The sequence below is a fragment of the Mus caroli genome, unplaced genomic scaffold, assembly GCF_978045245.1.
Source record: "Mus caroli unplaced genomic scaffold, Mus_caroli_1 scaffold_6, whole genome shotgun sequence".
Lineage (NCBI taxonomy): Eukaryota > Metazoa > Chordata > Mammalia > Rodentia > Muridae > Mus > Mus caroli.
This window is the reverse complement of record NW_028227261.1, coordinates 109479567-109503686: the sequence shown is the minus strand read 5'-3', so window position 1 is coordinate 109503686 and position 24120 is coordinate 109479567. Positions and strand designations below refer to the sequence as shown.

General features: G+C 48.5%; 1 protein-coding gene across 2 annotated transcripts in view; it reads left to right on the top strand.

The window, feature by feature from the left end:
- The first annotated feature begins 3798 nt into the window (after positions 1-3798).
- Frmpd1 (FERM and PDZ domain containing 1) overlaps positions 3799-24120 on the top strand; it is a 104825-nt gene continuing 84503 nt past the window's right edge. Inside the window, exon 1 of one of the 2 annotated variants that reach the window (XM_085839325.1) lies at positions 3799-3879. The gene's annotated coding sequence lies outside the window, so the exon portion shown is untranslated. Of the gene's footprint in view, positions 3880-4319; positions 4400-24120 lie in introns of those variants that run through there. The other variant, XM_021160346.2, reaches the window with a different exon arrangement.

Below are 24120 nucleotides of genomic sequence, written 5' to 3'. Positions count from 1 at the left end.
CACTGTGGTTCCTTCCACCTATCCTGCTTCTCATTATTTTGATGGGAAGGTATTTAACATTGCCGGTATACTTACATTCTGCCACACAAATTAAACAAAACACTACTTCATACAGAATGGCGGGGTCGTGGGTTTTTTTTTTTTAAAACCCTATGAAATGTGGTCATTATGAAGGGTACTCCTCATCCTAAGTCTCTGCAGACAGTAAAGCTGAAATGTGAAGCAGTAAACGGTTCTATTTTGGGAACAATAGATGTGCAGTCAGGAAGAGCTGGGCATTCTAAGAAGGCAATTGTATAGAAATGCTCACTAGTAAGTCCACTCTTAGGAGTATTTGAATGCAAAGAAGATTAATAGAGATAAAGGGAAGGTATGGGCACTTAGCTGATGACAAATGGAACCCTCACCACTACAGAGAGAGCAAACTTTGAGTTGAAATGGTACTTAAAGGAAATAAATTAAAGCCTCAGATGTTTTAGTCAGGAAGTCTCATTAGGATGCAACACGGAGTCTCATTATGGGTTATTACATGGTGTCACTAAAAAAGGCACGGCATCCGATAGGGGCAAGGCACAGGCAAATATCAGTCTTGCTGTCTCATTCTGGGAGAATACAGCATTATCCAATGCTGTCCTCTCATCAGAAATGACTCTTCTCGGTGACAGAGGAGGATGCTGGGAGGGATTGATACTGAAATGACAGCTCTTAGGGTCAAGCCTTGAGGACTATGTATATCTATATGATATCTATATCTATGTATATATGTGTGTATATGTATGTTTATAATATTTGCTGAGTTATTCATTCACTCAAAAACACTTATGGCATACTGAAAACACAAAACCTAATAAGGCATTACCTTTTTCAAGAGGTCTCAATAAGACAGACTTGTTATCAAACCACACACATGTGACCAAGTCTGACGGATGTACAAGTGTACCAGATGTGCAGAGGGAGACTAGGGGGCTTGAGGAAAGCCTTAAGCTAAAGATGAAGAGTTTGTCTATCCAGTGGGGAACTAAGGAGGCCTCCTACAGGGAGGAAAGCACTTGTGTAAAGTCTTTGGTTATGAGAAATTCTGAATCCTGTATGAATGTCAGAGCAGCTGCTTTAATCGTAAGTAAGGTACTTACTCATTGGACTATCAGATTCCTTCTCTGTAAACAGAGCAAGCCACACGATTATAAGCGGTTAAAATTGACAGCACTGGCTAACAGGCTACCCCACCCCACCCCCGTCCCAAAGCTGAATTTAGATCGCTGTGGGTTGTAAGCATTGCTGTTATGCTTCTTTTCTAGAGGAAGAAACTCAGAAGTGGGGTTCTAGAACTTTCTCCCAAATTATACTTGACTTGGTGGTCAAGTGTGCAGTGAGTAGAAATGGGACTGCAGCCATAGGAGAGCATAAATTGTCGGGTGTGGTGACACACACCTTTAATCCCAGCACTTGGGAGGCAGAGGCAGGTGGGTCTCTGAGTTCAAGGCCAACCTGGTCTACAGAGTGAGTTCCAGGACAGTCAAGACTATGTAGAGAGATGCCATAAGACTTAATCAGCAGGTGAATCTTCAGGAGTCCTGACTTGCGTTTAGAGACTGTAACAGCATTGGAAGGAGGAAGGAGAAATTGATGAGACAAGAGGTATTACTATAGCCTTTGTGAGAAGCCGAGAGACTGAGCTGGAGAGAGCCAGCTCAGTGGCTAAGAGTATGTACTGCTCTTGCAGAGGACTGAGTTCAGTTCCCAGTACCCATGTCAGGTGACTTGAAATAGCCTGTTACTCCACCTCCAGGGGTCTGATGCTTCTGGGCTCCATAGGCCTCTGCATGTCCATGCATGGGCACGCACGCACACACACACACATACTCACTCACTCACAAATAATCATTAAAATTAGGCTATCAACTGAGTGTAAGGGATGTTAAGGAGACAGTGTGGACTAGATTTAGTGACCACTACGTGTGAGGTACAGGAAGAGTAAATTGGCTATTGGGTTTCCTGGTTTGATGACTCTAGGAAGATGGTACCACCATAAGTAGAGACGGAGAAACAGAATTTAGGGGAAAGATGTGAGTTTGAGCCTGGGGCTCTGTAGGACCATTTGGGAATTCAGCAGGTGTTTGTGTGTCCTGGTTTGGAGCACAGAAGAACCACCTGACTTGAGTCACACAGCCCATAGGAGTCAGACTCAGAAAGACAAATAATGCCTTCTCTTATGTAAAGGGTAGATTCCATACTTGTGTGTAAAAAGTGTACACTTAGCCGGGCATGGTGGCGCACACCTTTAATCCCAGCACTCGGGAGGCAGAGGCAGGCGGATTTCTGAGTTCGAGGCCAGCCTGGTCTACAAAGTGAGTTCCTGGACAGCCAGAGCTATATGGAGAAATCCTGTACACGTGAGAATTCAAGATGATTGGCAAAGAGAAAAAGAACAGACCTGAAAGGAGATCGGGATAGTGATGGCTAGTGAATATGGTCAGAGGACACGATGTCCTTGATGGCATCCATGAAGCCTGGCACACTGAATATGTTCTAATAAAATTAAGGAAAAGAATTGCTCCACAAGGGTGAAAGGAGGAAAACAGCCTTCAGGCAAAGAGTGCCTGGCACTGTGGGACCCACCAGGACGGCAGATGTAGGGAGAAACAGTGCAGCAGGCTGTCAGGGATGAGGGCGCAGGGGGGCATCCCACACAGAGCAGGGCCTCTGAAGCCGATGGCTAGGAAACTGTGAGGGACAGGATCTGACCTGATGGGAAATTTTTGTTCTTGTTGACAACAGGGCTGGGTTCTTATTTTCCTGTGTGACAAGTGCCCCGTTGGTGTTTAATCTGGATTGTGCACATAATCTCCATCCATGGTACAGTCTTTCAGTTTACTTTACTGTAAATCGTCAGTTCATAGGCTATTGCGAAATATATTTAATTTTCTTAAAGCTGACTTTATACCCACCATGCTTCTGTATCTTCCATTTCTTCCCACTTCCCCCAGTGGTGCTAACCTTGGGTCGTACATAGTACTGGAGGCTAGGGACCTGGTGGGTGCTGGAGTTTCTATCTCCATCGGGCCAAGGGCTGACCTGTTGCTTTGCCCACTTGTCACTGGATTAAGGATTTGTCTGTGCTCATTTGATTCCTAGAGTGGTCTAATTTGATAATCTGGTGGCAACAAGATTGCCACCTTCTATCCTTAAAACTCCTCTTCCCATGATAGCTAGGGATAGCACGGTATACTGACCAGGAACGGCCTCCTCTAACTCTTCAATTCAGCTCCCTTTCTGCTCCTGTTTCAGTGAAAGCTGCGATATCCTGAGAGCTTTGTTCTGGTCCTCTGTCTGGAATGCTTTCCCACACTCCAGTTGGCCAACTCCAGTTGTTGTTCAGAGGGCACCCCTTCAGTAGGCAGGATGGTGCTACCGGCACCGAATCAGCACTTTATTCAGTCGGCTAGACTGTCCTAGGAAACAACACCAGGTTTTTCTGGAGGCCACTTCTCCAGTGTCTAGCACAGCTTAAGCCTGGAGGTGTAGCTATTCCATCTTAAGAGACTTGCATGAGGAAAGAGGTGGTAGAATTGTAACATGGGAACTGGGTTACTCGGCTTGGGGGGTAGGGTGGGGGTGAGGATCAGAAGGGGCATGCGTGCAGAGCCCCAGGGTATCTCAGTAGTTTAAGGCTTCTAGATCTTCCGAGTCCCCTCCCCCAGAATAGAAGGATTGGGGAACTATGGCTACTCAGGGCAGAGACAGGGGTAGTGGGCAACAGTGCCTAAAGTGAGCCCACCCTCTTCCACTGCCCTCAGCAGGAGAGACTAGGGAGGCAAGGACTGGGAGACAAGGGAAGTATAAAGATCCTCTGTGTTCTCCACGGTCTCCTACCGCGGGGTAAGAAAGCTGGGAAGCCAGAGCTTAGAAGGGGGGTCATTCCGGGTTCCAGCTTAGGCTGCTGGCCTGGGTGACCTTGGGGTGTCCCTTTCCCCTCCCAGCCTCAGTGTTCCCGTGGGGACGCCGCGTATCCCCCGGCGGGTGAGTTGGGGAAGGCCAGCTGAGGCAGGGCCTGGGTGGAAGCAGGACCGCCCACTGCGACGGCCCAGGACCTCAGGAGCCCGCGTGGGCGGTGCGTGGGGCTCCTCCCCCGGGGCGGGGGTCGCGGCGCCGGCAGCTGGTGGCCCCGCAGCTGCAGCCTCAGCACCTGCCGCCGCCAGACGGCGCGGGCGCAGCCGGGCCCGGCCTCTCCCCCCCTCGGGCTGCAGCCGCGGCGCGGGAGGCGGAGCCGGAGCCGAGCCCGAGCCCAAGCCGAGCCGCTGCCCGAGCCCGGCCCGCTACCGTGGCCGCCGCTGGGCGGGGCGCCCCAGCTACTGCTCCCGCCGGCTCCGCGTGCACGCGGGCGGCGCCTCCTCCTCAGGTAAGGGCGAGGTCCCCCGCGCCGCCGCAAAGTTTTGGGGATACCTGGGTCCCCACAGCCCAGGCCTGCGTCTCTGGGAGCTGCTCCTTGGCTTCTTCCGCGCCGCCCTCCACGCTGCGCTCCCGGGTGACCCGCACCACTCCTCGTATCCCCTCTCTCGGCGTCCGTGGCGTGGCCGCCAGCTTGCTTGGGACCTGCAACGGTTAACTCTGTGCATGGGATCCGTGTGCCTTAAGTTTCCGAGGTCTGCACGGTGTAGTTGTGGGAGGAGCGACCAGCCGCGAGGCAGACCTGGGTTCAGGTGCGGCCGCAGCCAGCGCCAACTTTCTGAGTGACCTCAGATGAGCCCTGCCTGTCCGGTCTCCACTGCCATACCTGCACCAGAGTGGGTTGAGCGGTTCGCCGGGACGATCGGCTGAAGCGTCACGCTTGTATTGCTCTGTTTTGAGTGGAGGGGTGCCCGGAGAGTGTGTCAGCTCCAGAGCTCATGGGGAGTGGAGAGGAATGTTGAAGACCCACAGAAGTCTGTATTGGTGGGGAGGGACAGGTCGCGTCCCTAACCCGCAGCAGCCTTGACTGAGCTTAAGGATGGGTGTGGCAATGGCCTCAGGAAATAGAGTAGCTGCAAGGGCTAGGTGTCCCAGGGCCATCCTGGCTGTGTGACCTTGGGCAAGTCCACATTTTGAGGCTGGTTTTGGTGCCTCTAAGGTAGGGTGAAAGTAGTGAGGTGTTCTTTGAGGTCGGTTACTATAAACTCTACTGAAGGGGAGTCTCTGAGCTCTGCCTTGCAGGGTCAGTTTGGGTGGAGCCATTAATCCATCAAGAATCTATCCAGCACTTACAAATTGGTGTTTGGAAAAAATAAAGGAAGCATTTGGGGTTTGCTCTAGGAGTCTCAAAATAGACATGGCAAGGGTTGGTGAGAGCGCGCTTTGCTTACTCCGGTGCATTGGCCCGTCATAAAATATTCAACGACATAATGATTTGTTTTCAAAGTGGCTTACAGATCAGGAAACGTTTCTGTTTGTGAGGTGGTTATTTATTTATTTATTTTTTGCCAAAACCTCTCAAAATTGAGGGAGGAAGATAATGCTCTGTTGTAGGGCCCTGAAGGAGGCTAGTGGATGCTTAATTCCAGTCTAAGGGGAGGTTGAGCTGTTTTACAGTTCTGGTTATGGAGACTCGCTCTAAATCAGGAGTCCTCTGGTGGGTGTTGCGTGTCCATGTCCATGGGGCTGCAGAGGCCCACAGTTCAGAAAATATGTGTCTTGACTACGGGGATCGGTGAATTCTGGTGTAGCCGGAGGGAAGTTGAGAACGAGATACCTGAGCGTGTGTGAAAGAAGGTGAGATTTGTCCCACTGCCCAGTATCTTGTGCTGCAATTAGTGCGCCCCAGTGAGAGACATCTCGTGGAAGCACTTTTGTTTGATTTCCTTCCTAGACATGTTGGTTTTCGGTTTCAGGCTTTCGGAAGTCAGAAGGCTGGGGAGAGGGAGTTTTGTGACAGGGTGGGGTGGTGATACCTGCATTTGCCTTTCCCAAGTGCCACTTGGAATTGGAGGCTCACTTGGCCCTGCCCCCAGAGGCATTCAAACACAAGCGTGACTCTCTTCATCATCTAGTGCTTGGTTCTCATGGAAAAAGATGAGAGAAACTATTGCAGGGTTCCCTCTGAGAGCAGAAGATAGGCAGAAGTGCCTTGGTCTCCGCTGGCTTGGGATTTGGGTCCTCTGAGTTTCACTCTTCTCATTTATCAAAGGAAATTAAAGATAACTGTCAACGCACAAGATAGATCCTAGGTAGAAGCGTCTAGCGTGGTGTTTGTATATAATAGGCATTTGGTCAGAATTGGATCCCTCTGTAGTGTGTGTTCATGGACAACGAGTTCGGTGTGTTGCTGTGCACTCATGGAATATAAAAATGGTGTCTTTGTCTTAGTTTCTGCCTTGACTTAGAACCTTCCTACCAGGGCTGTGACAGCATGTTCATTCTCAGGGAACCTCCTGGTCCCAGAGATGGGCACTTGTTATCTGGAGGGGGCTCCAATCTGATACGGACATGAACAGCTTCCAGTGTCCTGTAAATACTAAACGTGGTGGAGGTTGCAGATGGGTTAAATCAGAAGCCTCGATCCCTGCCTCCCACAAGCTTATCACTGTGTGCTCAAGGACCCAGGCAGAAGGATTTGACAGCCAGTTATAAACATGTCAACTTTGTCCATATACACTGGGAACTGGGCCGTGGCTCCCTTCTGCTTTTGTGTAGGATGCTGAACGTTCACAGTGGTCAGAGAAGAACAGGACAAACAGTGAGAAATAGCACTCACCACTTTATGTCTCTGCTTAGCACAACACAGCTTCTGTGCACTCCCTCCCTGTGCACTCAGCAGTTATTCACAGGATGGCTACCGGGAGCCAGAGGGTTATTCTAGGAATACAAGAGTCAAGCAAGGTCTCTGTCTTGTTGAGGTTTATATTCTGGCTAGAGAAACAGACGAAAACAACTACATACATAAATAAGGCAATTGCAGGTTATGCTGGGAAGGAGATACTCAGGGCAGTATAAGAGAAGGTGATGAAGTGTGGGGACATTAGGGATACTTGTCTAGGTCCCCACAGGAGCTTGGAAAGGGGCTGTGTTGAAGCTTCCTGGAAGAGAGTACAGATTTGGGCCATACTGCCTAGATTAGCTTATTAGCCCTTATCCTCTATGTATTCTTCCTTTAGGTTATCTAGTACTTTAAAAAAGTGTGTGTGTGTGAAGCATGTATGTATGTGCACATGTGCCAGAGTGCATATATGGAGGTCAGAGGACAAGACAACTTGTGAGAGTTAGTTTTCTCCTTCCATTGTGTGGATTCTGGGACTTGAACTCAGGCTGTAGGACTTGGTAGCAAGGGGCATTTTTAGTCTGGCCCATCTCAGCAGCTCCAGGTTATTTGATCTTCTGGGGAATTCTTTATTTGCTTACTAGAGGATTATAAGGTTGTTGTGAGAGTTAGATGTTGATACATATAAGGTACATAGAAGAGGGGGCTGGGAAGGTGGCTCCGTAGGTAAAGCCACACGCTGCCAAGACTGATGACCTTAGTTCAGTTCCCAAGAGAACCGGTTCCCAAAAGTTGTCTCTGACTGTCATGTGCATGCCACGATGCATTCACACACGTGTGTCCATGTGATGTGTGCATGCGTACACACGTGTGTGCACAGTGCACTTACACACATGCAAGTAGGATAAATTATGAATGTATTGGATTTACTTTATGTGTATGAGCATTTTTCTTGCATGTCTGTCTGTCTGTCTGTGTATCATGTGTGTGCCTGGTGGCCTCAGAGGTCAGAAGAGGGCATTGAGTCCCCCTGGAACTGGAGTTATGAATGGCGTGAGCCACCATGTGGATTCTGAGAATTGAACTCGGGTTCTCTGCAAGAGTAGCAGGTGCTCTTAACCACTGAGCCATCTCCATACGCCCTAATTTGAAAAACAACAAACAAATGAAAGAGTGCTCACTCTGAGAATCCTGTATTGATAAACTCCAAATAAAAGACGCTAAGGAGTATCTCAGGTAGAAGGAACAGCAAATCCTGAGGCCTGAGGGTCTCAATGTGTTCAGGACTGAGGGGGCCTGCCTGCACAGATGCTAGTCCCTCAGTAGTTACTGGACACATTCTGGCTTAAGCTCTCCGTGTTTGCAGGAGAGAACCACGGAGAACCATGTCAGGAGTTTGGAGAGGGATCAGCAGGTTGTAGCACTCGCTCGAAGCTGCTGCTGCTCTGCTTGGAGAATGGCACGCTCAGTTGACACTCAGGATGTCTTGTCCTCTCTCCCTCCACTGCCTTTCCTTTCTCTTGCTCCCCACTTCCTTTTCTCTTAGTGCCCCACCCTCTGTCACCTTCCTCTCTTCCCTATATATCTTCCCCTTTCTAATGAAGGGGCAAAGTCGTGCCCCTTAGTTTCGGTGCCCCTTAGTTTCGAACCATGATATATGAAGAGAAAGCTTGGGTGGGGCTGAGTACCTGGCCGTACCAACCTTGATACCAAATCAGTGGCCCTGCGTCCTGGTCCTTACTCCCCGTTTGTCCCAGGCTGGAGACTCCACAGCAGAGGGCAGGGGGATAGTCATCTAGCACATTGAGGCTATTCACCTATGACCTTGTCCTTTTGACTGTTCCTTCTTTATTGTGGTCACCTGTCCCCATGCCCTGACATTTAACTCCCAAACTCTCTCCAACTCCCATCTTGGCAGGCTCACCTTGAATGTCAGGCTTCTGCCATTTCTTACTAAAGCGTGGCTCTCATCACATCCTGTCCTTTCTCATTGACTTCATGTGGTCTTGTGTTGGAAGTTGAGAGTCCTCAGCCTCATAGACATGACACACACCCTCCTCCTTCACCCCCGTTCTCCATTCTTAGCCCCCCCCCCCCAGCTAGGCTTTGGCCCTCTTATCTCATCTCTGGCTGGCATGTGCCTAACCTGAGAGCTCTTGCCTATTCTTGGTGAAGACCAAACTCAAGTCCTCCCTCCCCTAGGAAGCCGTCTTTCTAATCGCTGAGTCTAGGGTGCTCATCAACGCCTGATCGCCTACTGCCCTTGCTGCTGCTCATGGAGAAGCAGTTGTTTGGAAGATTTCTGGGTGTGTAGCTGCCTGTGCACAGAGACAAGCCAGAAGGAACCCCCGGGGTGGCAGGTGCGGCACTCCGCTCCTCCCCACTCACCACACCCTCCTTCCACAGTGCCTACTTCCACAGTTCTGCTCAAGAGTGATATCAGAGGTGGCATGAGGAAGCCAGAAGCACACTTGCCGCTGCATCCGGGCTGTGTGTGGTCCTCAGCTGAACTCACTCTAAATCAGGGCCTCATTCAGTGAAGAGCTGATGCTGACTCAAATTTGAGGCATTTTGAATTTAGCTTTTCAATGTGACCTATTTTAAATAAACACACGCTGTGTGTGTTTGCACCTTCGAGCTTTGGGCGATAATGTTATAAAGAACATGCTTTCAAAAAATGATTATTGGGGAGGGGACTCGAATTACGAAGTTTTCCCAGCGAGCACCTTTACCCACTGAACCGGAATGCCCACCCGGAAAAAGCAGTCTTTACTGTACCAAAAGGTCTGATCCAGTAAGCTTTCAAATATCATCTATGCCTGTGTGCTCAGTGCCATCCAGGGCACACAGTTTTGATATCTGCGTGCTGTTGTATTGTTGCTATAATCTAATGCATACAGAGCAGTCTCGTGCTCACGGAGCAGAAACAGCAGCTTACGTTTGTTTGGGTGAGTATGGATCCCTCTCTGCAGCTCTGCAAACAGGACCGTTTGTTTTGCTTTGTTTTTAGATTAACTCTCTGCCTGAGGGACAGCGAGAAGCCCTGTTTGGTGCTTTGCCAGTCGATGTGAGGCAGTAGCTGTTATTTTCACTGATGGGACATGATGTTTTCACAGACTCATCTGATACTTGCAGTGATTAAAGATGGTTCAGGCTTCCAATCATTCCCTGAGCCAGCTGCTGAGTGATGCACACCCTTACTGCTGCTTAACACACACACACACACACACACACACACACACTTCACAGGCTAGACAAGAGGTGGTGGCAGAAAATCTTAAGATTTTGTATTCTTTTGACCTCTCTTGAGGAATGATCTGAGGACCCAGCAGATCCTGTAAAAGATCAACATGGCAAATTTTCAAAATCCTGAACGGAAGGAGCTTCAGAGGAATCCATCCGGATGTCGCAGCGCTCCTTTCTCTGAGATTTTGACTTAAGAGAAGACAGATGTGCAGGTGGATGAGAAATGCTGTACTTCCTGTCCAGAGAATCCAGAATATGGACCAGGTGTGGGCTACAGCCTCTTAATCTTCCCTACAGCCCATCTCCCACTGAAACACCCATCCCACGGCCAATTTATAGATTAATATGTTGTTTCCAGGTTACTTCTTTGCTGCGTTCTTAGTTGTAAATAGAGAATTCAGAAGAATAATCTGTAGCCAAACCACCTTGAATGCACATGAACTCATCTTAAACGCTAAACAGGGTCAGATCTGATTAGAAGTAGGAAGGGAGAATTCAGAAAGATGCAAAAAGAAAAAAAAAAACAATTATTAAAAAGAAGAGGGATGCGTTTTATTTCCTCTTAAAATAACTGAGTGTTTGCTTTCTCCGGTTTTCCTGGGAAAAGAACATCAAACTCAGGCTGTGCCAGGCTCTCTGGCCCCTGTGCCGGGCGAGTGCTGTTTGTTGGCTGCTGGTCAGGTGGGAAAGCCATGCCTGCCTGGAGCTTCGTTTCACCTTCTTCCTCTCTGGGATCAGGACGCGGTTTTTTGTTTGTTTGCTTGTTTTTTGTTTTGTTTTGTATGTGGGGTAGAAAGAAATTGGTTGTTCCTTTCAGAGGCTCATTTTTGGAGGGGTTTCTGCCTTAGTTTCTCACAAAAGCTGGGTAATAATAAAAGTATGAACATGCCTTGTGTACTGGCTAGTTTGTGTCAACTTGACACAGCTGGAGTTATCACAGAGAAAGGAGCTTCAGTTGAGGAAATGCCTCCATGAGATCCGGCTGTAAGGCATTTTCTCAATTAGTGATCAAGGGAGAAAGGCCCCTTGTGGGTCGGACCATCTCTAGGCTGGTAGTCTTGGGTTCTATAAGAGAGCAGGCTGAGCAAGCCAGTAAGGAACATCCCTCCATGGCCTCTGCATCAGCCCTGCATCCTGCTTCCCGACCTGCTTGAGTTCCAGTCCTGACTTCCTTGGTGATGAACAGCAGCATGGAAGTGTAAGCCGAATAAACCCTTTCCTCCCCAACTTGTTTCTTGGTCATGATGTTTGTGCAGGAATAGAAACCCTGACTAAGACACCTTGTCTTATGCCAAAAACCTAAATTCACACATACTTAAAGGATATTTGAGCCACCAGTCACAGACCCTCAAGGCCTGCCAGCTGGGAGCCGGTCAAGCACATCCTTTGTGTGGCACAGGAATTCCCCTCACGCCCAGCCACCACAGTGTGATCCCACTCTCTGCAGACTCATTATTAGAAAGCCCATCCTTATGCTGAGCCAGAAATCGTCTTTGGGCAGTGGTTGCCCTGTCGTCTTGATTCTGCTCTTGAGGCCCCTGCCCCCACCCCCAAAAATATCCATTTCTTCTTCCCTACTCTGGCCTTATAGGCTATTTAGACATTCGGAGTCTGGGACCAGGCCCCCATGGCTTCACCTCTTCCGGTATGTCAGTATCTCATTGTTATCCAGGGCCATGAGAAGGACTAAGATAGGACACAGCTATGCAGGGGCTCTGTGCTCAGCCCAGAAGTAGCACGGCCTCTGTCACCTCACTCCAGGGTCTATATTTGTGTTAGTGTAACTACAGTTAGAGTCAGAGCCTGCCTCCCCTCCGGCAGCCCCAGCAAGCAAGACTCAGCCGTCTGTCCCAAGACCCTAGTTACAGAGACAAGGGACTGTGAAAAACAGGTTTGTTCAATATGACACATTGGTCCAGTGACCCCTCAGGTCCATCATTGGAGCACTGACATGGAGTTAGGTTTAAACAGAGGAGCAAGGGGCAAGAGGGAAGCATAGTTAAATAATCCGGGTTAGGTGTGGTTTCCACGGTTATAGCTTTGGTCTTGCAAGAGGATTCAAAGAGCTTCATACGACAAGTTTGATTGACAGGACAAGTTGGGTGCTCCATGGTATGGCCCCACCCTCATGAATCGTGTCCCTCAAATGAGAGGTGGACTGTTCCTTGACGTTCTCCCATTCTCATAATCCAAAGCAACTCAAGAAGAAATAGGGATGGTGATGTATCTCCAACCTCTTAACCCTGAAAAGGGACAGCGCTTGAGTGATTAACTCGCAGACCTTGCCAGGCAAGCAAGTGACCCACAGTAAAGGAGATGGGCACAAAATAAAGGCCTTTATCCAGCTTTTAGTTATCTTGTGAACTCAACTGAGGCGTCTGTGCTTTTTAGTACATGTCTCATCAGTGCTGCCTAGGCTCACTGTGTCCTTCCATGGGTCCTTCTGGATTGGTATGACCTCTATGGGTCCTCCTGGCCTGGTGTGTCCTCCATGGGCTCTTCTAGGCCCTGGGTTGGGAGGCTAAGTACATCGTTGGAGCCCAGCGGGATTTGAATTGGTGGTGTTACTGTGCGGCCCCGTGAGTAGCTCTGTAAGTCAGATCCTTCGCTGTCTGACTGCAGCTTCTTAGGTGCTGCTGTGTTAATTCCTTGTGGATGTTGTAACAAACCGTCATACCTTTCTTTTAAAGCTGTAGAGATCCACAGGAAGTCCCAAATATAAAATCAAGGTTTTGACTTTGCTGTCTTTTACATGGAGGTCTGGGCAGAAGTGGGGGTGGGCATGGGAGGAGTGTCCTTTCTTTGTCTTTTTCAATCTCTGGTGGCTGTTGGGTTTTCTTGACCAGTGGCTTCATTGCTCCAGTCTCTGCCCTCTCTACTTCTTTCTCTTCAGCTTTCTTTGTCAACTCCCTCTCAGCTTTGTTCCTAGATGGACATTCATCACACAATTTTTTTTTATTTTTTATTACATTGTATGTGTGTGTGTGTGCTTGTGTGTGTATGTGTGTGTGTGTCTTTTGCTGCATGTGTCTGTACCACTTGGATGTCATCCCTGGAACACTCTGTAACCCGTCTAAGGCCCAGTGACAGGTTCTATGCATAAGAGCTTTTGGTTCCCACATGAGAGCATATTTACAGGGTCCTTGATTTGAGATTTGAACAGGTTTCTTCTAGGGCTCTCTATGTTCCTTACACTATTTTGTTTGTTTGGAAAAATCTTTTATGTTGTTGGTTTTGGGTTTTGGAGACAAGGTTTCTCTGTACAGCCCTGGCTGCCCTGGATTTTGTTCTGTAGACCAGGCTGGCCTCGAACTCAGGAATCCACCTGGCTCCACTTCTCAAGAGCTAGGATTAAAGATGTGCACCACCACCACCCAGCTGGGAAACATTTTTATTTTTTATTACATATTGTGTGTGTGTGTGTGTGTGTTTTGTCTGCATGTGTCTATACCACTTGCATGTCATCCCTGGAACACTCTGTAAGCTGCTCTGGGGGTGCTTGGGATTGAACCCAGGTCCTCTGGAAGAGCCTCCAGTGCAAGATAATCACAGAGTCAACCCTCCAGCCCCTACTGGGTGGATCTCTCTCAATCTCTCTCTCTCCTTCTAAGTATTTTTAAGGACTAACCTCCAAGCTGTGACCCTCCTCTCCTGCCTCGGCGTCCTGGCGCTGAGCTTATAGCAGTGCCCCAGCACACCAACCCTGGCCTCTGCTTCCTTGCCTCCATGTTTTCATTCTCCTTTAACATCCTGTCTGCCGTTCTGCTGGGTGCTTGTGCTGTTCTGATCATCGCTCTCCACTTTAGGGGGGTGGGTGCTCTGAGGATTAGGCAGCCCGGGGAAGTGCAGGTTTTTCTGGTACACACCCTCGTTTCACCAACATGCTCAGACTTATACGTAGGGTTTTATCAATGGGAAGAAGCCACTGCTGTTAAAATATTCATCAGCCGGTGTTAGACTTGCAGACAGTCCCCCAGTGAGTGTGCTCTGGACAGAGGAGACGGGCCAGGGGAGTCTTATGCCCTTACATCTCTTTCTATTAAAAAAAAAAAAATCAGGAGATACTTGTTGGCAGCCCTGGGAAGGCTGTTGTGTGAGCTCCTTTCCCCTTATGCAAAGTCCCATGGTCTTTTAAACATGATCTGCAGCCTGCTACTGGCTTCTGGGCTCTCTAACTGAAACTCACACTAACATGGGGCAGGCTAGAGCAAGGAAAAGCCTTGGAGCGAGGTGGGTGGTGGCTTTGCTAGGCAGGCGGCAGAGCTGAGGGAGAGGATGGTGGCCTCACAGGGCCTACAGGCTCAGCAGCTCCAGATTCTGCTCGGTGCTGTCCCCATTGTCTCAAGGTCCCAGCCTCACATCTGCCCAGAGCACACTCTCTTGGCCTCTGCTCCTCTTTCAGTCTTTGCTTTGCCAAAGGAGGTCTGCGCAGGGCAGGAAGCCAGGGAGGTGAGGAGGGAGGAGACAGGTGAGTCACTCACGTCCCCGCGTCACCTGCAACTGACAGTCATTGGGCTCTGGGCAAGGTGCTATACCTTACAAGACCCTTGGACATGCCTTGGGGGGATGCCTAGAATAAGGCTTCCAGAAGGGACTGGCATTTGAATGGAGCTTCGATGGGTAAGAGATTTGGAGGAGGAAACAGCAGACCTGTGCATTCAAAGGAATGTAGAGCTACAGCCTCACCAGGAACATAGAACTATAACCTCACCAGGGACACAGGGTGATGTCCAGAGGCCAAGGTGATGTCTAGGATCCAGGATGCTGGGCCAGGGCAGGACTATAAGAATCTGAGGTTTGAAAGAGACCTTAGGCTCCGGTGGTAAGGAAGATGTTCACCCGGAGCCTAAAGGGCTTGGTAGGTAGAAGCAGGGCGGAGATTTCTGTTCTGGTTTTGCTGGGTAGCTCTCAGGACGGTGACTTTCATTTCCACAAACCTGTTGTTGTAGCTGCTTTGAGACATCTTCATCTTGCCTCTGTCTGGGATGAGAAACCTTTATTGGGCTGAGGGAGTGTCTCCTGCCTCTTCACAGTTCAAGATGACCCCCCGGGATTGCTTCCTCACAGGGGATTTCTATATAGTCCATACCATTTTTCTCGGACCTTCTCCCACATAGGCCCTGAGCCCTGCTAGCTCATTCTGAAGGCTAGAAACTGAGCAGTCCAGCACAGGCTCAGCGAATGAATGAACGATGATGGTTGTGCTTGCTGGCGTTGTTGCTTCTAGAGTCTGGCTTCCTGCTATCCTGTTGCTCTTTTTATGGTATGTTGCAAGGTATGCCTCGAAGGTAGGCCTCTGGGTTTTGTGAGGTATACCTGCTCCTGGAGTCAGTTTGCTCTGTGAAGCAAGAAGTGCTAGCAAGAACTCAGAGACTGGGCTTACTGCTCGAGACTCTCTGAGAATGGAGAGGCTTGCAGCCTTCTGAACTACACTTCACTGTCCTGAGCAGGCCATGTGGTCCAACTCTTTTTAGTCCCCTTAGCCTTAACACCAGAGGCTGAAGGGTTGTGTGATACAGGGAAACGTTTCTGGACTTGTGGCTCCATCAGGCCAGGTTTTCTGGCTTTGTAAAGTGGGGCCCAGTATTCAGTTGCTTATTCATGTGATGACCAGGGCCTGTTAAAACAGTGGAAAAGAAGAGTCAGTAAGTGCTCATCTCCCTTTTCTATTAGCTGAAGAGCTGCTGTAGAGGAGAGAGAAGATTCGTTTGGTTGGCTGGGTGTGGGGGCACATGCCTTTAATCCCAGAGGCAGAAGCAGGTGAGACTCTGTGAATGTGATGCCAGCCGGGTCTACAGAGCAGGTTCCAGGCCAGCCAAGGCTACATAGTTAAGAACCTGCCTGGGGGAGGGGAGGGGGCTTGTTTTGTGTTAGAGACTGTACAGAGCCAAGCTTAATTTCCCCCTCGATTGCCATTCATTTCAAACTCCATCAAGTCTCCAGCCTCCTGATTTAAAAACCTCCTAAATTACACATTCCTTTGTGTTTCATGTGAGCGCAAGCGCCTGTGAAGGCTAAGGACATTGGTCTCCCTGGAGCTGGAGTTACAGGCATGTGGGAGCTGGGGATTCAAACTCAGGCCCTCTGCAGGATCTTATGCTCTCTTAACTGATAAGCCATCCCTCTAGCCTGAGTTTCCTGATTTTTCAAGGCCAAAGCATTGGTGATATTTTCGTGTTTTATTCTTTCCGTTTGTTTGTTTTGTTTTTCGAGGCAGTAGCCCTGGTCTTCATGCCTACCATTATCATTGTTCATTCATTTCTTCAGTCAACATGGTTGGCTAAGTCTGTGCCCCAGAGTGCTCAGCTTCTGGCTTCCAGAATCAGCTAGGAAGGCTCAGGGCCTACCTGGGAGAAGGTCCCAGAAAAAAGGGACAGGCTATATAGAAGACCCCTGTGACCAAGCAATCCTGGGAGTGTCCTGTAGTTCTCTGTGTAGCCCTGCCTGCCCAGAAACTCTCTCTATAGGTATTGAATTCACAGAACCTCCTGGCTCTGCCTTCCCGTTTCCCCCCCCCCCTTGCCCCCAGGTTATTTCTAAAGGTCCTTCCTTGTTCCGTTGACACTGCCTCTACTGCCTCCACTTAGATTGCTGGTCTCCTCCCCTGGAGAGCCTCGTTTGGGCTGGAACTGTGTGGTTGGGGGTAAAGGTCACTAGGAGGAAACAAACAAGCAAACAAAAACCCAGCAACTTAGCCTGAGGCTCTCTATAGTTGGGAATGAATCTGATGAATTTGGGGAATGTTCATCCTTTTGGCCCTTGGGAAGAAGTATCTAATCTAGATCTGTTTGCTGCCTGAATAAGAACAAGAATGGGGAAGGTTGAATTTTTGCCCTGAACTGGAGTTGTCAGTGTGGAACATCTCCTCGGAGATGGCTGTGTTAGGGGCTTTCCTTCTTCTGACTTCCTACAGTGAAAAATCAAAATCTTGAGGATCGATTGGCCTTTGTGCACAGAGGTTCTTGGGGTCCTTGGCTGAACAAGCACCATTCAGTTCCTGAGAACCAGGTATATAGATGCAAAATTCACACCTGAAGAAAGTTACCCCACTTTTTAATATGGTTGTATTCAGAAACTAATTTTAAAAGACACTTTTTTTGTTTTGTTTTGTTTTGTTTTTTGTTTTTGTTTTTCGAGACAGGGTTTCTCTGTATAGCTCTGGCTGTCCTGGAACTTACTTTGTAGACCAGGCTGGTCTCAAACTCAGAAATCCACCTGCCTCTGCCTCCCAAGTGCTGGAATTAAAGGCGTGCGCCACCACCGCCCGGCTACAAAGACACTTTCCATTTTCCCAGCTGCCTGGGTGGCAGATCCATATAGCTTGTGTCCGAGCATCACTCTCTTGTATTTATTCTGCTCAACTTAATTTGGTTAGATTCTATACACTTTTATTGTTGCCTATTATATAAGTTTAGTCTGATGTTGAGAGCCTCGGGGTATGAGGGAGTATAGCACCTAGAATTAGAAGTTTCTTTTCTAGCCAGGCTCTCTAGATTTAATGCCCAAGAGTCATGGAACAGTCCTCGGCTCACTGGGAACTGCTGAGTAGATTGGTTTGTGAGCCAGAATTCCTGCCCCAGGCACTGGAGTCTGCATGGATAGATGCTGAGGAGGGCTCTCCAGGAAGACTCTTAGATGAATCTGCAGGCAGGGATCACAATCTGAATGGAGATTTGGAGAAGAGAATGGAGGAGCTCTCTTGGGTTGAGGTAGCTCAGCGTGTTGATTTGGCCTGAGCTAACTTTGATCTTGTCTTTAGCCTCCCTCCCCATGCCTTGGTGATGAAAATAGGCCTTCTGTGCCTGGTGCTCTATCTAGCAAGCTTCTAGACTTTGCTCCTGTGACCCCCTCCCCCACCATTCCGATTAGTCCTGACACTGCCCTGGCTTCTCTTAGGACTCTGGCTGTCCTTCCCCACTTAGCATGGGGCCAGCGGCAGCACAGACACCCCACCTCATCCCAAGAGATAGCAGAGGGATAAAGAAAGGCTAAATAAAGTGACTGGTGTGTCACTTGTCTGGCTCACCTGCTGTAACTGAAATGTTAGCTGGGAGAGGAATAGCGGACACGGGGATGAAAATGGGGTGCCAGGCCCAGAGCAGGGAGACCACTGAGGTGTCCTCAGAGATCAGAGAGAGAGAGGGAGAAAAAAAAAACTTTAGAAAAATGGGCTGCTAACTTTCTGACGCTCAGAAGCATACTGTAAAGTTACTCTTGACTATTGACATGCTTTGGGGAATCTGCAAATCAAAGAGCTGCAAATAAAGGCAACACCTCATTCTTTTCTTTTTTTTGAGAGAATGTCTTATGTAGCCCAGGCTGACCCCAAACTCTATAGCTAAGGATGTCCTTGGCTTTCCAATCCTCCTGCCTTCCCTTCTCAGGTGTTGGGATTACAAGTGCATGCCAACATACCTGGTTGTGTCCAGTGCTTGGAATCAAACCCACGACTTTGGTCATGCTGGACAAGCATTCTACCAACTGGGCTACATTCCCCTGCTGCAATAGTTTCTTTAGATGTCTATCAAATTAAGGGGCGATGAATATTTGGTGGACATGGTGCTTCCACAGATGGAGGGAGTAGGATTGAGAACCTCTGGTGGGCCTTTGACTATATCCGCTTTCAAAACTCAGCTGGGATTGCTACATACTTGTAATACAAGCAGTGGGAGGAGATATGCATGGGCCTGTGGGTTTGGGACTTTAATTCCATCTTTGGTTAACTAGCAAATTCAAAGCCAGCCTGGGCTACAGGCTGTCTCCCAGAACAAACCAAACCAAACCAAACCAAGCCAAGCATCTCTCTGTATGACTAGGCCAGTGCTAAGAGAACAGCCAGAGATGTATGAGACAAGATGTCTACCTCAGCATGGTTTGTAAGACATTGAGAGAGAACCAGATGTCCAGCAGTAGGGTATTATAAAGACTGTTCCTACCTAGAGGACGTTCTTAACTGTAGCAGAATAATAAAAGCACAAGGGAAACTAGGTTGTAACTCATCTAAAAGATAGGTTCTCAAGGTATGTTGAAAAAAAAAAATGTGTGTTTTCATACAAAAGGAAGGCTAATTAGTACCTTGGAGATTTTAGAGACTATTTTCTTATTCCTAAAAGACAAAAAATGTTTGCCAGGCGCATGTATTGCTCTTACAATCTGAGGGGGAAGGCTTATGTTATTTCAGAACGGAGACGCTCTAGCCCTGTTGGAGCGCAGGTGCATCGAAAGCTAGCCTGGCGCATCATCTAGCTTGCAGATTCCCAGACAGGCAGCATTTTCGAAGGCAGCGTGGTCCTGGGTCCATTTGTGGGAGTATTTATAGAAGTGAAAGCAAGGAGGGGGAGGAAATAAATTGATTTTTTTTCCCCTTGAACTTTTGAAATTATTTTCTCCACTCCATTTGTAATTGAACCTACGTAGCTATTCTTATTTCTTCCTTTCTTGAGTACCACGTTAGGCCTAAAAATATTAACTGGCTTAGGATGTGGGTTTTGCTAAAATAATTCCCCTTGAAGTCTTCATGGGGTCCTCGGATGCTTCAAAATGAGATTTGCAAAGAAGGCTACCCCCTGACATTTATTTTGCCCTTCTGTTTGATGTGTCTTGACCTTCTCTGTCTAGCATCCTTAGACTCCCATACTGGAGACCACTCCAGAGTGGTTGGATAATGGACCCCATCAACTATAAAAGGAAGTGACCTGGGCGGGAGTTGGGGGGTGGGGTGTAGCAGGACTGGGTCCTGTCTGCTGAAGAGGTTGACGCGGGGGCCATTCTGGCATCACCTTATCCTGTAGACGTAACATTAGTCTGCAGAAAAAGAGATCAGAGCCGGGGAGCATCTCGTTAAATATTAATTATAGTGATGCCTCTTGCCACGCATCTTCAGAGAGCGCTGAGCATTCACAGACATTACCTCATCGTTCATCCTCACAGCGTTATTGGGTGAGAAGTCGACAGTAAGGGTTATGGTCTCTGTGCAGGCACGGCATAATAAATATTGTATTACTTTATATTCAAGTTGCTAATTGCCCTTCCAGACATTTCAGTGTATTTCTAATTTAGATTTTATTTTATAATTGTGTGTGTGTGTGTGTCTGTGTTTGTGTGCATGGGCACACCATGTGGAGGTCAGAGGGTAACTTCTCCCCTCTCATCTTGGGATCTGGGGATCAAACGCAGGTCAGCATACATGCCTGGCAAGCACGCTTACTTGCTGAGCCATCTCAGTAGCCCAGTCTATTTTGAAACAGGGTCTCCTGTCACCTAGGCAGGCCTTGAACTCATTGTTGTGTATCCAAGAGAATGACTTTGAATTCTGATCCACCTGTGTCCACCACCTAGGTGTTGGGACCGCATGTATACATCACCACCTCCCAACTTATACAGTGCTGGGAGTCCGGAGTATTAGGCAAGTGTTCTTCCGACTGAACCCCGTCTCTAGGGCCCTGCCCCTACCTCTCCTTTGAAACAGGATCTTCTTACTATGTAGCCTTGGATGTCCTGGAACTCACAATCCCCCTGACTCAGCCTCCCAAGTTATGTTACAGCATCTAGCGTCCCTAACATGTTTTGAATTGTTACACTTAGGTGTGGTCAAGACTGGATAACAGTTGATAAAGGGAAGCCTAGGTGGGCTTGGGTTGGGTTGGTATGTCTCCCTCAAAGTTGTTCTGCATTCCTCAAGAGTAAAATGGCAGCCGGGCAGTGGTGGGGCACGCCTTTAATCCCAGCACTTGGGAGGCAGAGGCAGGCAGATCTGGCCAGCCTGGTCTACAGAGTGAGTTCCAGGACAGCCAGGGCTACACAGAGAAACCCTGTCTCAAAACAAAACAAAACAAGACAAAACAAGAGTAAAATGGCCTTCCTCCACTTTCTCCCTACCCTTATGCCTCAACCTTATTTCACTTCACATACATACGCTTTGCCTGCCTGCCTGCCTGTCCTCTCCCTCTTCCCCTCTTTCCCTCTTTTCCTCTTTCTCTCTGTCCCCCTCTCCCTCTCCCTCTCCCTCTCTGTCTGTGTTTTGTTGAGACAGGGTCTTTACATAGCCTTGTCTGTCCTGGAATTCACATGAAGACCAGGCTGGTCCGAGTGCTGGGAATAAGGGCATGCACCAATACATCCAGCTATATCTTTTGTTCCTTACTGCCGGGAACTTTGGGTCTTGAGGATAGCCCAGTGCTATCTCCTATGTACTTTCTCTGTGCTAATGTCTTTCTGCCCACCTTTGCAGGACTCCCTCTCCTATGCTGCAGAGGTAGGTCCCCTCCCGCACAGGACCTCCCTCGTATCTCCCTGTACTGTGAGTTCTCTCACAGACTCCTGGGCTTCCCACCAGCTGCCCTTCCTTTGTGTAGTAGTGGCTCATGTGTGCTCCTTGATGACATTCGCAGCTGGTTTTTACTGCAGAGGCAGGTTGATTGTCTTTATGTCTCTCTTAGTGCCTTGGACACATTGTATACTTACGTAAGTGCTCATTGTGTAAAGGAGCACTTACACAGGAAATGGTCACAGTTTTAGGCTAGATGTCTGTAGTCTATGCCAAGTCCCAAGGGGTATGAAGGACAGAGGTCACCGAAGGAATCCCACTTGGCCTGACCTCCCTCCTTTGATCCCACTCACTGCAACCCTTGCTGCCTACCTGCCTGTTATGTGCATGCCCACGCCTTTCTTCTTCATTGTTTCATTGTATCGTTCTTCATTGTTTCATTGTGTAGTAAATATCTTTCTTCTTTCACCAGAGTTTTAGCGCAGGTGAGCAGAGACAATAAGAGCTGTTTTAAGGTTATCTTACTTTTTCTTATTTTCCTATTCTTTTTCCACCTCCTGTGCTGGGTAGAGATCCATGATGCACAGTATCCTAAAATTGCAAAGATCTTTATTCGAAGCCTTCTCCATTCCTGAGAATGAGGGCTCTGATCACTTTGTGCTCCACCTGGGGCAGCCTGCACGAGGCTGGGCAGGTTATTTAATCATCCTGTGTCGTCATTTCCCCATCTGTTAAGGGAGGATAATATGCTTGGGGGTGACCTGCCCCTCTGGGCTCCCGTGAGGCTTAGTGGGCTAATGCTCTTGCTATTAACGTCAGCTGGGGACTAGGTGCTGGGTCCCCACAGAATGGCTGCATCCTAAGACCTTGGGTGTTACTGTCTGTGTTGCCCTTGGCACAGAGGAAGCCCATGTGCCAATCAAGAGGCTCTAAGGTTTCCTCCTCTCGCTGGCTCAATCGGCTGAGGTCTTGGGGATGACAATGGCACCCAGAGGACTTCCGGGCTCAATGCACTGAAAGGAGAGAAGCCAGCCCAGCATCAGCAGATAGGAGGGTCCAGCCCTGGGAGCAGTGGGGCCTGGCCCAGGGACCGTGCGACTGTGCCCACATGGCCTCACCAGGCTTTCCACCCCACTTATTGATGAGCTTCGGAACAGTCTGTCATTGGATACTCACATTCCTGTGGCTGCAATCCTGGGAATGTTGGCCTTTCATCTCTAAGGATAGCCTGGGCACAGTGTCCTGGGATGAAGGAGTGGTGTCGGTATGGAGAAGAGGTGAGGGATTCATGTCTCGGAGGAGTCCTTTCAGCTCAGACTGACTGGTGAGTGGTCATCTCTCACTTTGAAACAAGTCCTGTTTTCTCTAGACTGCACTCAGAAAGGGAACTGTACTGCCATTCAGTTGTAGTATCTACTCTGTTCGTGTGTATTGACAGCAATAAACATACTATGGAAATAGATTTAAAAACGTGTATATTTTAAATATTCATTTCCATAGCAGGTTCGTTCTCAAGCATTCCGTATAAAATCTGAGCAAAGCCCCCCTTTTAGTCTTAATGACAATACAGTTACCAAAGTTTTTTCTCCAGTGTATCTGGCAAATCTCTCTTATGGGTGTGCTGGCAAGCACTTGTATCGTTAATCATTTGTAGGTAAAAGGCATAATTAGCAAATACTTCTGGCATTAAATTGCTCACAGGTTTTCAAAATTATAGGATTGTAGGATGTAAACACCAAGAAAGCTCTTCAGCTTCTCTCCAGGGTTCCTTTGTTTCTGTGTTTGTTGTGGGAATGGGGCGTGGATGCCATGGGGCAATTGTGAAGGTCAAAGGGCAACTTGGGGAGTGGGTTTTATCCTTCCATGATGTGGGCTCCTGGGATCAAACTCAGAACTCACCTTTTTTTTTTTTTTTTAAAGATTTATTTATTATATGTAATTACACTGTAGCTGTCTTCAGACACTCCAGAAGAGGGCATCAGATTTCATTACGGATGGTTGTGAGCCACCATGTGGTTGCTGGGATTTGAACTCAGAACCTTCAGAAGAGCAGTTGGCGCTCTTAACCACTGAGCCATCTCGCCAGCCCCAGAACGCACCTTTCTCCGGCTCTACCTCCAGATCTCATGTAGCACAGTGGTGTCCTAGTCGGGTAAGGAGTGGGCTTGGGTTGCACAGTGACTACTGAGCAATAGGATTGGAATAGTTTTTACCGACCCTCTTTCAGGTTCAGACCTCCCCACCCTGTGCCTGCACCCTTCTAGACAGTGTAGACTTTCACCTCTGAATGACACATAAGATGGGGGAGGGGGGAACCCACAGTTTGATTGAACTTGGCCTTACACTTTTATCTAATTAAAATGAAATTCCTAGTCTTAGAAAAATGCCCCTGCAGTACCATGGCTGATCCCTTCACCTCGAGTTCCCGATTGACCTGACAGTGTGCTCTGTGGGTCCTTGAAGTGTGGTTCCCTTTAGGGTCGCACACCTGTGGTCGTGAGCTGGGAGGGGGAGGAGCAGGAGTTCAAGGACATTATCAGCTGCATAGTGATTTCAGAGCCAGCCTGGGCTACATGGACTGTATCAGAAGCAAGCAAGCAAGCAAACAAACAAACAACAACAACAAAAAACAAAAAATACCAGCAGGGTTAGGAGGGAGGGAGACTGAGAAATGGGGCCGACTTTGCAGAAGGCATGATTAGCACCACTGATGTGGGGGACCACTGACAAGTTTTGGTGTTTTTTGTTTGTTTGTTTGTTTTGTTTTCTGAGACAGGATCTCCATGTCTTCCTGGCTGTCCTAGAAATAACTCTGTAAACCAGGCAGACCTCCAAGTCACTGATATCTGCCTGTCTCTGCTTCCCAAGTGCGAGGGCT